Source organism: Phyllostomus discolor, chromosome 6 (genome assembly GCF_004126475.2).
Source record: "Phyllostomus discolor isolate MPI-MPIP mPhyDis1 chromosome 6, mPhyDis1.pri.v3, whole genome shotgun sequence".
NCBI lineage: Eukaryota > Metazoa > Chordata > Mammalia > Chiroptera > Phyllostomidae > Phyllostomus > Phyllostomus discolor.
The window spans coordinates 22,201,658-22,217,893 of NC_040908.2; the positions used below are offsets into that span (position 1 = coordinate 22,201,658).

The 16,236-nt window shown below is 45.3% G+C and overlaps 1 non-coding gene across 1 annotated transcript; it reads right to left on the reverse strand.

Annotated features, from left to right (window-relative positions):
- Positions 1 to 12,958: 12,958 nt before the first annotated feature.
- LOC114501134 lies at positions 12,959 to 13,162 on the reverse strand. Its single transcript, XR_003684899.1, has one exon. It is a non-coding gene; the product is annotated as a small nucleolar RNA SNORA74 (small nucleolar RNA).
- Between the last annotated feature and the right edge of the window lie 3,074 nt (positions 13,163 to 16,236).

The window sequence follows — 16,236 nt, forward strand, 5'->3', positions numbered from 1 at the left end:
AACAACAGGTATACCCCTGATTTTAATGACCTGATCTAATAAGTATATCGTCTGTGTTATTTCTGGAGCAGTTTTGATTGATTTTCCTCTTCATTATTGGTCAAACTTTTCTGCTTCTTTGTATGCCCAGTGATTTTTTATTGAATGCTGGACATTGTGAATTTTACCTTGTTGAGTGCTAGATAGTTTTGATTTCCTATGAAGATTCTTGAGCTTGGTTCTGAGACGCAGTTCAGTTACTTGGACACAACCTGATTCCTTCAGGCCTTGCCTCCAAGCTCTGTTAGGCAGGACCATAGTGGCATCTAGTGTATGACCGGTTTTTCTCTAGTACTTACTTGTACAAAACTCCTCCAAGTACTCAACTCTATGATTTACAAACTAGGAGATTTTTTCAGCTCATGTCAAGAGGAGTAATGCCTGGGGTTGTGTGACCTCTAAAGACTGTTACCCTAAATCCTACCAGGTACTTCTTTGCCCAGTGTGTCTTTGGGTAGTTTCTCCACATGCATGTAGCGTTCAGCACTCAGCTGAAGAGTCAAATAGGACCCTTTACAAATCTAACCCTTTGCAGAACCACAAAATTCTTTTTTCTGTGTAACTTTCCTCCTTCTGGTACTCAGCCCTATAAAATGTAGTTGCCTTGGCCTCACCAGACTCCAGGGATTAGTTGGGTTCCCCTGATAGCCACCTCTCTGTGCCATTCAGGAAATTCTCTCCAGGTGCTAAACTGAGCTAGTATAGGGCTTGCTTTGTTTTCTGTTTCTCAGGGGCCACTGTCCTTCATTGCCTGATGTCCAGTGTCTTGAAAACTGTTGTTTTGGTTATTTGGTTTTTTAAGGCAAATGTGTTCCCTGTTACTCTATCTTGTCTGAAAGTGGAAGTTCTCATCCCAGGCATTATTTGCCAAATCAGTTTTTATGCTCCATTCTTTTATTTATCACTTCCAAGACCCTAGTCCCCCACTTGTTGAACCCTGCGCTACTGTCTCATAAGTCACTGCAGCTGTGTTCACTATTTTCCAATCTTTCTTCTCTCTGTTTTTCAGATTGGATAATTTCTAATCTGTGTAAAAGCTCACTGAGTCTTATTTATCTATTTATCTAGTTATTTATATTGAATTTATTGGGGTGACACTGGTTAATACAATTTTAATTTATTGTACATCACACTGACTTTTTTTATTTATATCATCTCCAATCTGCTATTAAGCCCATTGAAGTCTGTTTCTTAAATTTAAGGATTGTATTTTCTACTTGTTTTTTTTTAATAATCTATACTTCTCTGCTGAGATTTTCTATCCCTTCATAATGAGCACTTTCTTTTAACTTCTTAACGAAAGCTATAATAGTTAACCAAAATCCTTGTCTGCTGATTTCAACATATGGCCCATCTCATAGTTGGTCTTCATTGATTGCCTTCCTCTCTTAAGTGTGGGCCACATTTTTCTGTTATGTGTCTACTAATTCTACACTGTATTTTGGACATATATGAAGAGAGATCCCCAAAACTCCAGAATTTATTTATAAAAATTGTATATTTATTCTTACACATTTTAACTTGTCACTTTCAAAGCACTCTCCATTTGATGCAATACACTTATCAAGAAGTTTTTTCCACTGCTCAAAACTGTTTTTGAACTAATCCATTTTGATGCCTTTTAGTGCTTCTGCTATTTTATTGTTTCACCTCTTCTACATGGGCAAAATGTTTGCCTTTGAGTACTTTTTTCATGCAGGGAAACAAAAAAACATCACTCATGGTGAGACCAAGTGAACAAAAAGGGTGGGGCACAGGGGTCATGCCATTTTTGGTTCAAACACTGCTAAACAGTCAGTGCAGAGTGGGAAGGTATGCTCATAAAGTCACCCAACATGAAATGGGCAAACACGTTGAAAGAGTCTTCAAAAAAAACTTGACTGAAGCTGGACATAGACTCTCACAACAGTGCCAGCTGGTGCACTGATACAGATGGATTCCTAGAACAGTCACCTAGTAAGGGAAGCCTGTACTACAAGGGGCCTGCCCTCCAGAAGATGATTTCTGGGGGGGCGGTTTGGTCCCTCCTCATACATGATACATTGTACAGCACAGGTGGCAAATACAAGGCCCATGGTCCAAATCCAACCTACCACCTTGTTTTTTCCTGCCTGACACCTTGTTTCTACCTGGCCACAGTGCCGAGCTCCTTGCCCCTAGTTAAGGAGTAGTTACATTTATACAGTCCTAAAATTATATTCGGTCCTTTGAAGGCAACCGCAAGGCTGATGTGACCCCTGGCGAAAATGAATTTGATACCCCTGTTGTAAAGGGTCTGGATTCTGTTATATTCCTCTGAAGAATACGGAGCTTTTGTTTTAGCAGGCAGTTACTTGGTTGACCTCAAACTCTAAACTTTGTCTTTCCTGCACTTGACAGCACACGAAAATCACTGTTTAGTCTTTTTTAGCTTTAGATGGGTTGTATGGTGTCTGCCTGGTATGTACATAGTTCAAAGATCTACCAGAGATTTGGTCAGATTTTATTTTCATGATTTGTGGCATCCCCTCTATGGCTTTTTCTTTCAGGTGTTTCTCCTCTCACTTTCCAGCTCCCATGATTACACTGAACTGTCTTCTATGGTGAGTCTGTAAAACTGAATGTGTCTATCTGAATTTGAGCCAACTCTGTAAGCCCTGACTGAGGCCTGCTCTTGGACAAAAGTCCATAAAAACCTAAAAATCTGTCCAGAGCCGGGTTTTGTTTTTTTTTGTTGTTGTTTTTGTTTTTCCCAAGTGATGACTACCCCTTAGTTTCTCCCTGCTTTGGGTCAATCTCTAGTGTCTTCAGATTATTGGTTTTTATATTTTTGTGTAGAATAATAATTCAGTACCAATCTTGGTTTTGAGAACAACATATTTGCCAGGGATAGCAAGCAACTCTGTGAGACAGAAAGAACTGAGACAATGAATTTAGAGTTAGACACATTTGAGTTTAAATTCTGGCTCCGTGCAGGATTTTCTAGGCTTCTAGACGTTGTTTAACTCCCAGGAGCCTTAATTTTCTTGAGTGTTAATGGGAAAGGCTTTAGTTCTTGGATTGTGAGATTATATCCATGCATTCTAAAAGCAGGAGTAATGGAACTGAAGCCTACTGCCAATGATAGTGCCCTTGAAAGTATTTTTGTGTAATTATGAGAGGACTTCAAAGGCCCATCCCAAATGTCTCCCTTTTGTAAATCTTTTTTTTAAATCATTTTTCCATTGTGATGAGATATATATAGCATAACATTTGCTATTTTTAACCATTTTTAAAGGTACAATTCCATAATATTACATTCTCTTGTAAGCTAGAAATCAACCTTTTGTATTTTTTGTTAGATATTTAATTGTGGAAGATTTGTTATGAAAGCAGAAAAATATTAATGTTGTGAACTATTTCCTGAAGATTATATTACTTTAAAAAATCTGAAAATGTCACTTGTACATAAAAATATTTATTATTAATATTTGATACCTATAACAACTGAGTTCAAAAAGAATTCACTAACAACTAACTGAATTCAAATAGAGGCCTGATTATATCTATTTAACTCATAAAGGTAAAAATATGTTATAGGATGTGAGAAAAGATGGGTTATACCTACCACGTGACTCTGGGCAAGTCATTTGGCCTTGCCATGACTCAAAATGTCTATTCTAAGGGGTTTTTGTTTTTGTTTTTGTTTTGTTTTGTTTTGCTCTAGAATGAGCTTAGTTGAAAGTGGAAAGATTCAAATACTCTTTAAATAGTATTTTGTATTATGATATTAGATATAAAAACTGGATTTACAGAGAACTTTACAGAGATAAGTCTGTCACATGAAATATAAGTCCAGATAGTATTAATAATTTGATTTTTAAGATTTGACTTTCAAAATTTTATTCTGTCAATTTTGACATTAGTTAAAGAAGCTATGACATCAATATTATACAGAGAAAAGTATGTAATTGAGGTAAGAATTGACTTTAGAAATGAGTTTCAATGAATTTTTTTTGATTTCACATATAGTTAATCATTATTATAAAAATTGTAAGGAGCATGGAAAATAGAATTTAAAACATTCATTGGCTGACAGCTCTGGGGATGTGGGGGATAGAGGGATTGAACAAAAAAATAGAGAGAAAGCACTCATGGATGCTGACAACAGTTGATTGTTGGTTGATTGTGGGGGTAGGAGGGTCGGGGGAGGTGGGAGAGGGGGTTGGGGGATGTATGGTAATGGAAAAAATAATATTAAAAAATAAATAAATAAAGCATAGGACTTCAAAGGGGTCAAAAAACTGTTCAGCCTCTAGGATTAACCTTAAGAGATCCCTGAGATTGTTTTAATTGACTTTCTCTTTTCCTATACTTTGTGGGGATTCTTTCACAGACGCCTTATAGGAGTTTTTCCCTTCTCATTGTTCCTTCATCTTAGTGTGGCTTTGATGGAGTCACTATGTATTCTTAAGAGCTTTAAGAGCTGTTATTGGAACACAGTGACCAATTATCACTCAGCTATACCTAAGTAAGAACAAGGCCTTAACTATAGTGGCATGGGTTTAATTATACTAGAAGGCGAATGTTCACGTGAAGTGTACTCAACACCGGAGAGGTCACCTGTTTTTGTTCATGGAGTTTTCTTTAGAGTTGTTTTAAGAGGAAAGGAACTATGCATTGAGAATGGTTGAAGTATGCTATGACCTGAAGTTAAGTAAGGATAATCCTCACACAGTAGGGAGGTCTTAGGGTTCTTTTTTCTTTTTAATTTTATGTTGTTGATGCTAAAATGACATAATTTCATTGCTAGATGAAAGGTTGATAAGAAGTTTGGGTGAGAATGATTTAGTTTATAGCCTAAACCAGGCATTTTCTTTGCAGGCTATTTGGATTACCTTGTGCTATACTTGTGTCTCTCTGCTTTTGCCTCTTTTTTTTCTCATAGAATATTCTTCTTCGACATTGTCTGTCATCTCTTCTCTTCCTAGATAACTCTTTATTCTTTACGGCCTGTCTGAAATGTCTCCAGTTTGGGGGGAAAATTTGTTTAATTTAATCTTTTTTTCCATTGTGATAAAATATATATAACATAAAATTTGATATTTTAGCCATTTTAAGTGTACAATTCAGTGACTTTAATTACACTTACACGTTGTACAACCATCACCACTATCTATTTCCAAAACTTTTTCACCCCCTTAACTGAAACTTTGTGTTCACTAAGTAATAACTCCCCTTTCTTCCTTTCCCAAGCCTCTGGCAATCTCAAATTTACTTTGTGTAAATTTACTTTTGTAAATTTTACTCTTACTATTTTACTTTTACAAATTTTACTTTTACAAATTTTACTTTTAAAAATTTACTTTTGTAAAAAAAGTAAATTTTACTCAAATTTACTTTTGAGGCTTACTTCACTTAGCATATTGTTTTCAAGGTTCATCTGTGTTGCAGTATGTGTCAGAACCTCATTCCTGTTTTATAGCTGTGTATTATTCCCTTGCATGTTTAGGCCACATTTTGTTTATACAGTCCTCTGTTCACGGACACTTGGGTTGCTTCCATTCCACCTTTTCGCTATTGTGAATGATGCCACAGTAAACATTGGTATACAACTCTCCATTTGAGTCCCTGTTTGTTTAAATATATATATGTGTGTGTGTGTGTGTGGCTATATTGCCTTAAGCCATATATATGGCATGCATATATATATATATATATGGCTATATAGTCCCTCCAATTGTTTTGTGAATTTGTTTTGCAGTCTGTCTCCCCAGGGAGAGCAGGCATATTGTCTAATTTATCCATGTATTCCTTTTTTTTCCAGTATAGTGTGTGCCACACAGTAGAAGCCGAGTAAATGACTGTGTGAATGAGTTTGTGTCTTGCCATTTTACACATAAGCTGCACCTTGCATTTATCCCTTGAAAATATGTCCTGATGAAAAACATCATTCCATATTAGTTTATAGAGAACTTCCTCATTTTCTTTTTACAGCTGCCTAGTATTCCCCTTCTGGGACATACTATAGTTGATTCAATCACTTCCCTACTGGTACAACACTTGTGGCTTCCATCTTCTGCTATAACCACAAGTGCAGAATCGGGATTTCTATGCTGAGCCCTCCAGTCTTGAAGTCTTTCTGTACGTAGTAGACTGTCAGTAAACAATGGTGGAAAGAATGAATTAATCAACGCTACTCATCGGCAAAGGAGGGCAGAGTAGCAAGGCGCCCAGGGGCGGCGCACTGACAGAGGTCCTGCGCGGAAAACCCACCAGGTGGCGCTGCGGCCGGCGGACGCGCCTGGCCGGGCACTTCTGCTCTCGAGGAGGGTGTAGGTGCCAGCCTCCGTGGCCGCTGGCGTCCTCCAGAGTCTGCAGCCGGAGCAGCCGTCTGGGGGTCTGGCCAGAGGCCCGACAGTGGGAAGCCGCCGCCGCCCACGTGCTGCCCGGAGTCCTGGCCGCCATCATGCGGGACCGGTGCCGCTGGCACTTCTTGAAGGAGGAGATGGAGCTGACGCCCAAGGGGCTGCGGGACTCGGACAAGACCACCTACGTCAACGTCATCGCTGTGAGTGCCAGTCCACCCACCTGCTCTGGCCGCGGACGCCACTTCCCCACCCCACCCCCACACACGCGCATGCAGACCGGTCTGGACCCCTCCGCGCACCCGGCGGTTGGAGGGAGCGGGGGCGAACGTGCCTGTCCCCGTCTGGGGGTCAGGACGTGGAGTGACGTGGAGTGTCCCGCGTGTCGGTGGTGGCGGTCGGCCGCTGAAGGGTTCATTCCACTCGGTGGTCCTGGACTCCGCCGGGGCTCGGGAAGGGTGAACGTGGGCTTGTCACGTATTTAAATCGCGTGGGGGATTGGGTTTTTCTGGGGCTTGTCTGGGGGGCAGCCGGAGGGTTAACGCCAGCCCGTCACTTTCCCGCAGGGAAAGAGCCCGTGGGTGCGGTGAGAAAGCGGGAGAATTGAGGGACTCCTTCCTGAATGCTGCGCGCAGCTTGTCCCCGCTCATCGGGGGCGTTTCGCTGGTTCCAGGGACAGGGATCAGCGGACGGCTGCTGCGCTGGGCCGGTGGAAGGTGGGGACCGCTCCAGCCAGTCGGACCCCCTGGACGCCGCCTTCCCCGCACCCGCCCGCGGAGCTGCCTCGGGGCCCCTGCGCCGCGCGGCACGCGTCCTCGAGGACACAGGCAAGGCCGTGGGTAAGTCTTCGTCTCTGAGGAGCCCGGGGAGCAGCCTGTTGTGTGTGGAGAGCTGTCCAGGCAGGGGACCGTGACTGGACACTGCCCGAGGAGCTGCCGCGGTGGCCACGGGAGGGGCACGCCCCGGCAGGCTGCACGCCCGCGTCTCGAACCCGGGAGGGATGCTTCTCTCTCACCGTTGGCGGAGCGGCCCGGTCGAGACCGCGCGCCGGTTCGGCGCCAGCGTGCCAAACGGGAGCACATTCACGTGCGGTCCCGGGGTACACCCCCCCACCCCGCCCCCGCCAGCAGCACACACCCAAAGCTGAGCGCTCTTCCCGTGGCTTCGGTCACAGCAGGGGGTGGGGCGAGACCTGGGAGGTAGGAGCGATCTCGACTCTGAGCAGCTTATGAATGTGGATGTGAATTCATTGTTTGAAGCTCATAGCACGAGAGAATACGGGTGCGGAAAGTTAAAGCGAGGCGGACTTTAGCTGAATGAGAAAGGAACCTCTGGTCATGAGACTGATGCGCGGTAGAAGGGTGCCCGGTGATATGTGTGCACGTGGATGGGGGCTGTAGTGCTCTGAGTCACCGCGCCCGTGGGTTTGGCGTGGGGAGAGTGTTCCCAGCTCTGGATGCACCAATAGCGTGAGGAATGGGGGCGGGGGGCGGTTTCCCTCCTGGTTTCACTGGTGTGTTCTCCCTGCATTTGCTCTGCACTGACCCCATCTGCACTGCCCTCTCCTCATCCCATTTGTCCTGGGAGGGACCCTTGGATCAGGACACATGGGCGCTGGCAGGCACTTAGGGGCCCATGGGCCAGCCCCTCATGTCACACTGGGGAGGGGACACTGGTGGCATGGGTTGCACAGCTAACTAGCTGTAGAGTCAGGCCAGTGTTGGGATCCTGGGCCCCACTCCCTGCACCAGACACAGAAGGAGCGCCGTGCTGCCTCCTCTGTGCTTCCGTTTGGTGCAGGTTGTACAGGATGTGCCCGTTGTGGTGCCTGGGCTCCCTGTGCATTTGGACTTCTTCATTGTTCGTGTGTTACATTTAAAGTAATTATTTCATTTCTTCGCTGATATTCAGAGGTTTGAAATCAAAATATGGCAAGAGAAACCTGATTAATATTCATTTTTGTTTGTTTTGTTAAACCATTTAATTGAGTGGCTCCAGAGTCATCTGTGTTTTTTTTTTTTTAAGAAGAAAGGGAAGGAAGAAAGTGAGTCTGGACAGCAAGTAGACTTTCTTTAGAAATCAGTGGAGTGTTTTCTTTACTCACAGTCTGCTGAAGTGCTGTGTCGGCTGGCACGAGGTACTTTTATTTCATTCTTCTCTCTGGGTATTCTTCCTGAAGAAGGTGGACGAAGTTGTCTGTACATATAGTGGCACAGGAAACTGGGCATGAGTCCTGGGTCCTGGGTTCTGAGATGCATGGTGTTCACACTGTTCTGCATCTCTGAGCCTCTCTCACCATGTGGCTGAGGTCTGGCTGGATGCAGGACCACCAGTGACTGGCTCCCCCAGGGCCTTTCTGACACCGTCTGTGCATCCATCCCGCAGGACGTTGGTCTGTGCTCATTGCCAGCCGAATACGGAAGGTCAACAGGATTCGAAGGCACTCAGTGGAGCCGCATGTTGGAGAAGCCCTGGGTCCCTGAGTCACTGCATGGAGAGGCTGCCTGCCTGGCTCACATCAGACTGGGACATGAGGAACAAGCAGGATTTCACTGGGTTCAGACACTGAATGGTCCATTATGACAGCTCCATGCCATTACCATAATGGGTACAGTCTTTGATGGGCAATTAGGATCACCATGGCTAAACCACTTGTAAATGTCAGTTTTGATGAGTCACTTTCTGTCTCTCATCTTAGTTTAACCTCCCGCCCAATGGGGTGTGTTAGGCTCATCCACCAGCATTCCTCTTCCCTTCTCACGGGCATGCTGAGAGATAAATTGGAGCTATCCCTGGAAGAAGAGAGTGTATGAAGACAAGGCACTATTACCGCCACAATTTTGAGCACCATTCTGCCAAGTACAGAGAAAAATTATCACTTACTTTTGACAGAGTGTATCCTTTCTGCAATTGCTATCAGCAGATAATTCCAAAGCACATGCCCCCAGTGACGGTGCCACCTTCTCTCTGATTATCCCTTTGACCATCATGAGCCCTTCAGTAGTGTCAGTCATGGGCACTGTGTCTGTGACAGATATTGGGACCCAGACAAGGTGCCAAGGTCTGTTACATCCTTGGTTAAATTTATTCCTAGATATTTTTAAACATGTATATATATATAATTTATTTATTTATATACTTTATACCGTAGTGACTCAAGCAGAAGTATAAAATTTCTGCACAGTCATACAATATACTTCTAATATAAAAATCCCTGTTATGTTTTATTCATCTTATGATTTTTCTCTAGGTGTCCAATGATACCATTGTCCCATATAATTTTGATGCAGTTGTTAGTGGAATTGTTATCTTAGTTTCCCTTTCTGATAGTTTATTATTGACATACAAAAATGCAACTAATTTCTGGATATTTATTTTGTATTCTGGTACTTAATCCATTTATCAGATATAATAGCTCTCTGGTGAAATCTTCAGGGTTCTCTATAAATAATCATAAATTGGTGCTGTGATTTTTATCCTCATTTTGTTTATATGGTATATCTCATTTATTGATTTGTCGATATCTTACCAACTTTGCATCCCCAGAGTAAATTTCACTTGATCATGGTGGATGATCTTTTTAGTGTTTCCTGGATCTGGTTTGCTAATATTTTGCTGAAGATTTTAGCATCTATGTTCATCAGGGATACTAGCCTAGAATTTTCTTTCTTTGTAGGGTCTTTGATTATGGAATTAGGATAGTGCTGGCCTCATAAGATGAGCTTGGGAGTCTTCCTTCTCTTGAATTTCTAAGAATAGTTTGAGAAGGATAGGTGTTAGTTATTCTTCCAATGTTTGGTAAGATTCACGTGAGAAGCTATCTGGCCCAAGACTTTTATTTATTTGGAGTGGTTTTTTTTTTTAACCTTTACCTCAGGATATTTTTTTTTTTCATTGCCTTTAGAGAAAGAGGGACAGAGAGTGTAGGGACGAGAGAAGGAATGTAGAAAGAGAAGGCAAGAAATAATGATGTGAGAAACATTGATTGGTTGCCTTTCATACATGCCTTCCACTGCGGACAGAACCCACAACCCAGGCATGTTCCCTGACTGGGAATTGGACCCACAACCTCTCAGTTTGCAAGAGGATGCCCAATCAACTGAGACACACTGGCCAGGGCTATTGGGAGTTTTTAAAATTACTGCTTCAATTTCATTAGTTGGTCTATTCAGATTTTCTGCCTCTTCCTGATTGAGTTTGGAAGATAGTATGTTTCTAGGAATGTATCCACTCCTACCAGATTGTCCGATTTGTTGGCGTATAGTTGTTCATAATGTTTTCTTACAATCCTTTGTATTTCTGTAGAGTCAGTTACTTATCTTTTATTTCTGATTTTATTTATTTGGGTCCTCCTTTTTTCTTGATGAGTCTGGTTAAAGGTTTGTCAGTCTTGTTTGTCTTTTCAAAGAACCAGCTCTTGGTTTCATCTATCTTTTGTATTGATTTTTTTAGGCTCTATTTCCTAAATTTTTGCTCTGATCTTTTTTTTTCCTACTGACTTTGGGCTTTATTTGTTGTTGTCTTTTCTCAGTTCCTTTAAATGTAGTTAGACTTTTTGATACTTTTCTTGTTTGTTGAGATAGGCCTGTAATGCTATGAATTGCCCTCTTAGGATAGATTTAGGGTTGTTGTGTTCTCATTTTCATTTGTTTCAAGGTATCCATTGATTTTTTCCTTAATTTCATTGTTAATCCAGTCATCATTTAGTAACACGTTATTTAGCCACCATGTCTTTGTGTGTTTTTCTGTTTTTTTCTTGTGATCGATTTCTAGTTTCATACCATTATGTTCAGAGAAGATGCTTGGTATGATTTCAATCTTCTTAAACTTATTGAGACTTGATTTGTGTTCTAACATGTGGTCTGTCCTAGAAAATGATCCATGTGCACTTGTAAATAGGTGGCAACCTATTTGCAGCTACAAAGCGACCCACAGTTTGTGGCTGCCTCTGCTGGGCCTGGGTGAACATGGAAGGTCCAAGCAGCACACCAAGGCTGGCTTTTACCAGCACGAGGCCCAGGGGCTAGTCAACAAAGGTCCCAAGGCACTGTAAGATCCTGCTCAACCAGCCTCACCTGCCAGCCACCTGTTAGTCTCCACCACCGAAAAAGCCTCTGGTGGTACTCAAGTTGCATGAGGTAGGTTCTCAGTAAGTCACCAGGAAGGGACAAGTGGTGTTCACCAGACTGGTACAGGGTCAAACTCAATGTCAGTGCTGGGTTTGAGGCCACTCACCAAATGTCCCTGGGTATACCAAGTCTAGCTACCACTTGATGTGTGCTTGCAAATCTTTGTTGTAAGGGAGTTGTTACAGTAAGTCAGGCATAGTTTATCAGGCCCAAACAGACCAAGATTCAGCTGTGAGAGGAGAGGTGTACACAGGTTAGGTGTACAAGATAAAAATGGCCCCTGTCCTAGAGCCGGTTGACCTAGTCTGTCGAAGATTCTCCTGGGAGGACAAGCTCGGCAGGGTGGGCAGCTGGGAGTCTAGGGTAGAGCTAGCACATCTCCTGTGAGGGGGAGGTGCCGGTCAAGCTGGGCTAGGGTGCAGGGAGTGGCCTCTGCCTAAGAGCCACACAGCTCAGTCTGTCCCCTTTCACTTCTCTGCCCTTCCTACCAGTCTCAGTGTGGCTTCTTCTGTAAAAAATCCTTGGCAGACTTTGCTTCAGCTAGTCTTCAGTTGCTCCGAATTTTAACTGTAATTTCAGTTTGGTCCCGGGAGGTGGGGAGTATAACATCTACCTACTCTGCTTCCATTTGGTATCTCTCACAATGTCTTTCCTTTTTGGGAGGAATTATATTCCACTTTATAGATGGGCCACATTGTGTTTACCCATTTGTTCATCAGCGGGACACTTGAGTCGCTTCCACGTTTTCACTGTTGTGAATAACACTGCTGTGAACATGGGGGTGCCCCTGTCTCTCCAAACCCTCCTCCAGTTCCTTGAGTAAACACCCAGAAGGGGGATTGCTGGAGCACATGGTAGTTGTTTGTTTGTTTGTTTGTTTGTTTCAAGGAACCTCCACACTGTTTCCCACAGCAGCTGCACCAGCAGTATACAGGGGACCCAGAGCTGGCTTTCTTTGTAAGAGTGGAATTAAAGGGTTGAAACAGGCCACATCCCAGGACCTAAGGTGTCCAGGATCCGTAGTCTGAGATCAGCAGGATGAGCTCAAGAGTTCCTCAGAGTGTCCGTGGGTTTTCAGAGGCCAGGGAACTGCTTCCTGCTGTGGGTGATCCGGGGTCCCCTGGGATGTGGCAACGGAGTGAGGGCATGGCAGGGTCACATAGCTGCGATCCTGTCACAGTCACAAAAAGTTTAGTCTTCTCCTGTGTGGCTGATCCTAGCAGGTGCCTCCCTCCATTTCCTTCCTAAGAGAACTGCAGTTCTGTTTGGACATATGACCAAAGGCATGTGTATTGGGCAGCACCCTCCCAGCCTTCGCCCCCAGGGCTGGGTGAGCCAGCTGGCTGGGGCGCAGGAGAGAACAGGTGGGTGAATAACGTTTTCTTGGGTGGGTGTAAAATGCTATGACAACCATGAGAGCTTTAAAAAAAAGTGTGTGTGTGTGTGTGTGTGTGTGTGTGTATAAGTGCCTTCTCCCATTCTAGAACTAAGCAGCCAAAGCGAATGCCTAGCACACTCTCAAGGAAGCACAGTCCTGCCTTGCACCAGCACCAGATGCCACCAGGACAGTGGCAGAGGCACCTGGAGGAAGGAGGCAGGACGTTCCTCTCCCAGCAGTGTGACCCCGTCCCGGCGGTGAGTCTGTCTGCACAGCTCACGGCTGCTTGGGGCCAGTGAGGCTTCAGACAGGAGACTGACGTGATCTGGTTTATATTCTTCAAAGATCACTCTGAGTTATATTTTTATATTTATGTTTTTAATTTTTATTTATTTTACTTCACTTTTTTATATTTTTAATAATTTTTCTAATTTTTTCTATTAGAGTTGACATTCAATATCAGTTTCAGGTATACAGCATAGTAGTTAGGTATTTATATACCTTACAAAGTGATCCCCCAAATAACTCCGCTGTGGGGTCTCCTTTAAAAGGGTGTTAATCCCATTCAGGAGGGCTTTACCCTCATGACCTAATCACTCTCAAAGGTCCCCACCTTTTATCTAGTTCTAATTGAATTTATTTGGGTGACATTGGTTAATAAAAGTATGTACGTTTCAGGTATACACTTCTCAATGCCTCATCTGTACAGTGTGTGTTCGACACCCCAAGTTAAGTCTTCCATCCCCATTTATTCCTCCTAGGCCCTCTTCTACCCATCCCCACCCCACTCCCCCTCTGGAGACCACTCCGTGGTTTGACATTTGCAGTGATATTTGAGCTGTGTCTTGAGAGCAGGTAGGATTTAGACCAGCGATTTTCAACCGGTGTGCTGCAGGAATCTTTAAAACATGCAATAGCTGACTGTTTAGTCAGGGGCACTCATCTCTTTTCAAAGCTTTTATCATTTTTTCTTTTCTTCTCTTTTCTTTCTTTTGTTCTCATTTCTCTTTTTTTCTCTCCCTTTTTTACCCCTTTCCTTAGACGTTCCTAATGAATTGACCATTATATTTCCTAAGTTCTGAAATGACCAAAAGACCCAGAAAGACATTTCTTTAGGCTTCTGCTTGAAAACGTTGTTATTTTTAAAATTCGACAATCTAAGGGAAAGGGGTCAGTGCCCCTGACTAAACAGTCATATATTTTCATGTTTTAAAAATGTGTGTCACACCGGATGGAATTCGCTCCTTTAGACAGATGAAGAGGGGAGCTGTGCCTCAGGTGCGGAGAGTGGGAGCACAGCCAGGGGGCAGGAGAGACGAAGACACAGACCGGAGCACCGCCCCGCAGAGGCCCGGGAGTGAGGGGACAGGCAGGGGAGCAGGAGACCCTCCATGAAGAAGGAAGGGCAGGAAAAGGGGGCCTTCCATAGAGGAAGCAGGGCAGGGGAAACAGGAGGCCAGGAGAGGGGCAGAACAGGGGGGACAGGGGACCCTGGGAGGGGCAGGGATAGGAAATGGGACCTTCCATGGAGAGAGTAGTATCCTCTGTCACCTGTCCTCATCCCCTGCCCTTCCAGCTCTTCCCCATCCATAAAAGGTCCCCTGTCATCCTTGCCCTCTTCCCGCCATGGAGGGTCCCCTACCCACTCTGCCCTGCCCCCTCTATGTTAGGGTCCCTTACTTGCTCTGCCCTGCTCCCTCAAAGCAGGTGTCCCCTGTCCCCTCTGCCCTGTCTTCTCCATGGAGGGTCCCCTATCCCATTTGCCTGTCCCGTTCGAGGAGGGTCTTCTCTACCCACTTCCCTGCCCACTCCACAGAGGATCCTCTATCCCTCTGCCCTGCACCCTCCAAGGGGGGTCCCCTCCCCACTCTGCCCTGCACCCTCCATGGAGGGTTCCCCATCCCCCCCGCCCTGCACCCTCCGTGGGGGGTCCCCCATCCCCACTGCCCTTCTCCCTCCATGGAAGATCCCCCCACCCCTGCCCTGTCCCATTCATGGAGGGTCTCCTGTTCCCCTGCCCTGCCCTGTCACTCACAGGCCTCTTACTGGCATGCGCTCTGGTCTCTGGTCTCCGGTCTCCGTGTCTCCTGTCTCCGGGCTGCGTCCCCGGTCTCTGTACCCGAAGCACACTTCTCACCCTCTTCATCTGTCTAAATCCCACCTGTGCTCTCAAGGCACATCTCAAATACCATTTCTAATGTCAAATCACCGCGTGATCTTCAAAAAGTGTAAATGAGATTATGTCATTCTCATGCCTAAAAGCCTTAATGGTGTGGTAGCATTTTCAACCCACCCAAGGGCCCTTCATCTGCCCACCCGCCCTGCCCTGCACCCCAGCCAGCCTGCTTCTCCCTGCCCTGGGGGAACTTGCTGTAGCTTTGGGGGCGGCTTCCCCAGTTCTCCCTGTGGGCAGCTCTGTCTCAACAGCCAAGCCTGAGTTTGAATATGACGAGATGTTGGCGAGCCCTTCCGTGCCCCTGCTGGGCAGCCACTGCAGAGGTCCCAGCCCCGCACTGTGGGGTGCACCGCAGCAGCAGGTCACAGAAGGAAGACAGGTCACAGTGGTGAGACTGGTCATACAGGTCTCACCTGGCAACCGTCCCGGGTCAGCCAGGTGGGCCAAGTAACCAGTTGAAGCTGGAGGAAGGGACCACAGGCCAAAGTTTTTGGGGCCCCTGGAAGCTGGGGTGGCTTTGGCAGGGACATGGGAAGGAACCTTCCCGTAAGGAGCAGATTCGGCCAGCCCCCATGAGCAAGGGAGGGGCCTCCCAGAGCCTGCGGGGAGGAGCACAGCCCGATGAACCCACCTCAGGTGTCCGACCCACAGCACCTGCGGCCCCACACTTCGTGGTGTGGGCCACCCGTCTGAGGTCATTTGTTCGGGCCACAGTGGAAATCCAATATTGTCCCCATCACTCCCTAGTCACATCACCCAAGTCCGTTTTCTTCATGGCTGTTAGTGTCCTCTGAAACGAAGTGTGGTTCTGGTTCACTGTCTGCCTCTCAGCCCCTCTCAGCACCCGAAAGGCCTCGCCCCGCGACCCAGGCTCGGTGAGGAGTGGAGGGCACACACGTTTCTGATTTCATACAATTTTATTTTTGTGATAAAACATTAACAGATGATGCCTTAAACATCTTTAGGACATCCCCCAAAATAAATTCACAAATGAAAAAAATCTTTTTTTTGGTCAAAACCTTCATCTTAACGTTCGGTCAGAGATGCAGTTGCCACTTTGTGAGCTGCTCGTGGAGGCTGAGACTGACAGCAGACCCGGTTCACACTAGGATTCGCCTCCCGTCCCCACAGGCCAGCCCGTTGGTCTTTGGTGGCCGGCTGACCCTGGCGTTGCTTCCGGCAGGGCCG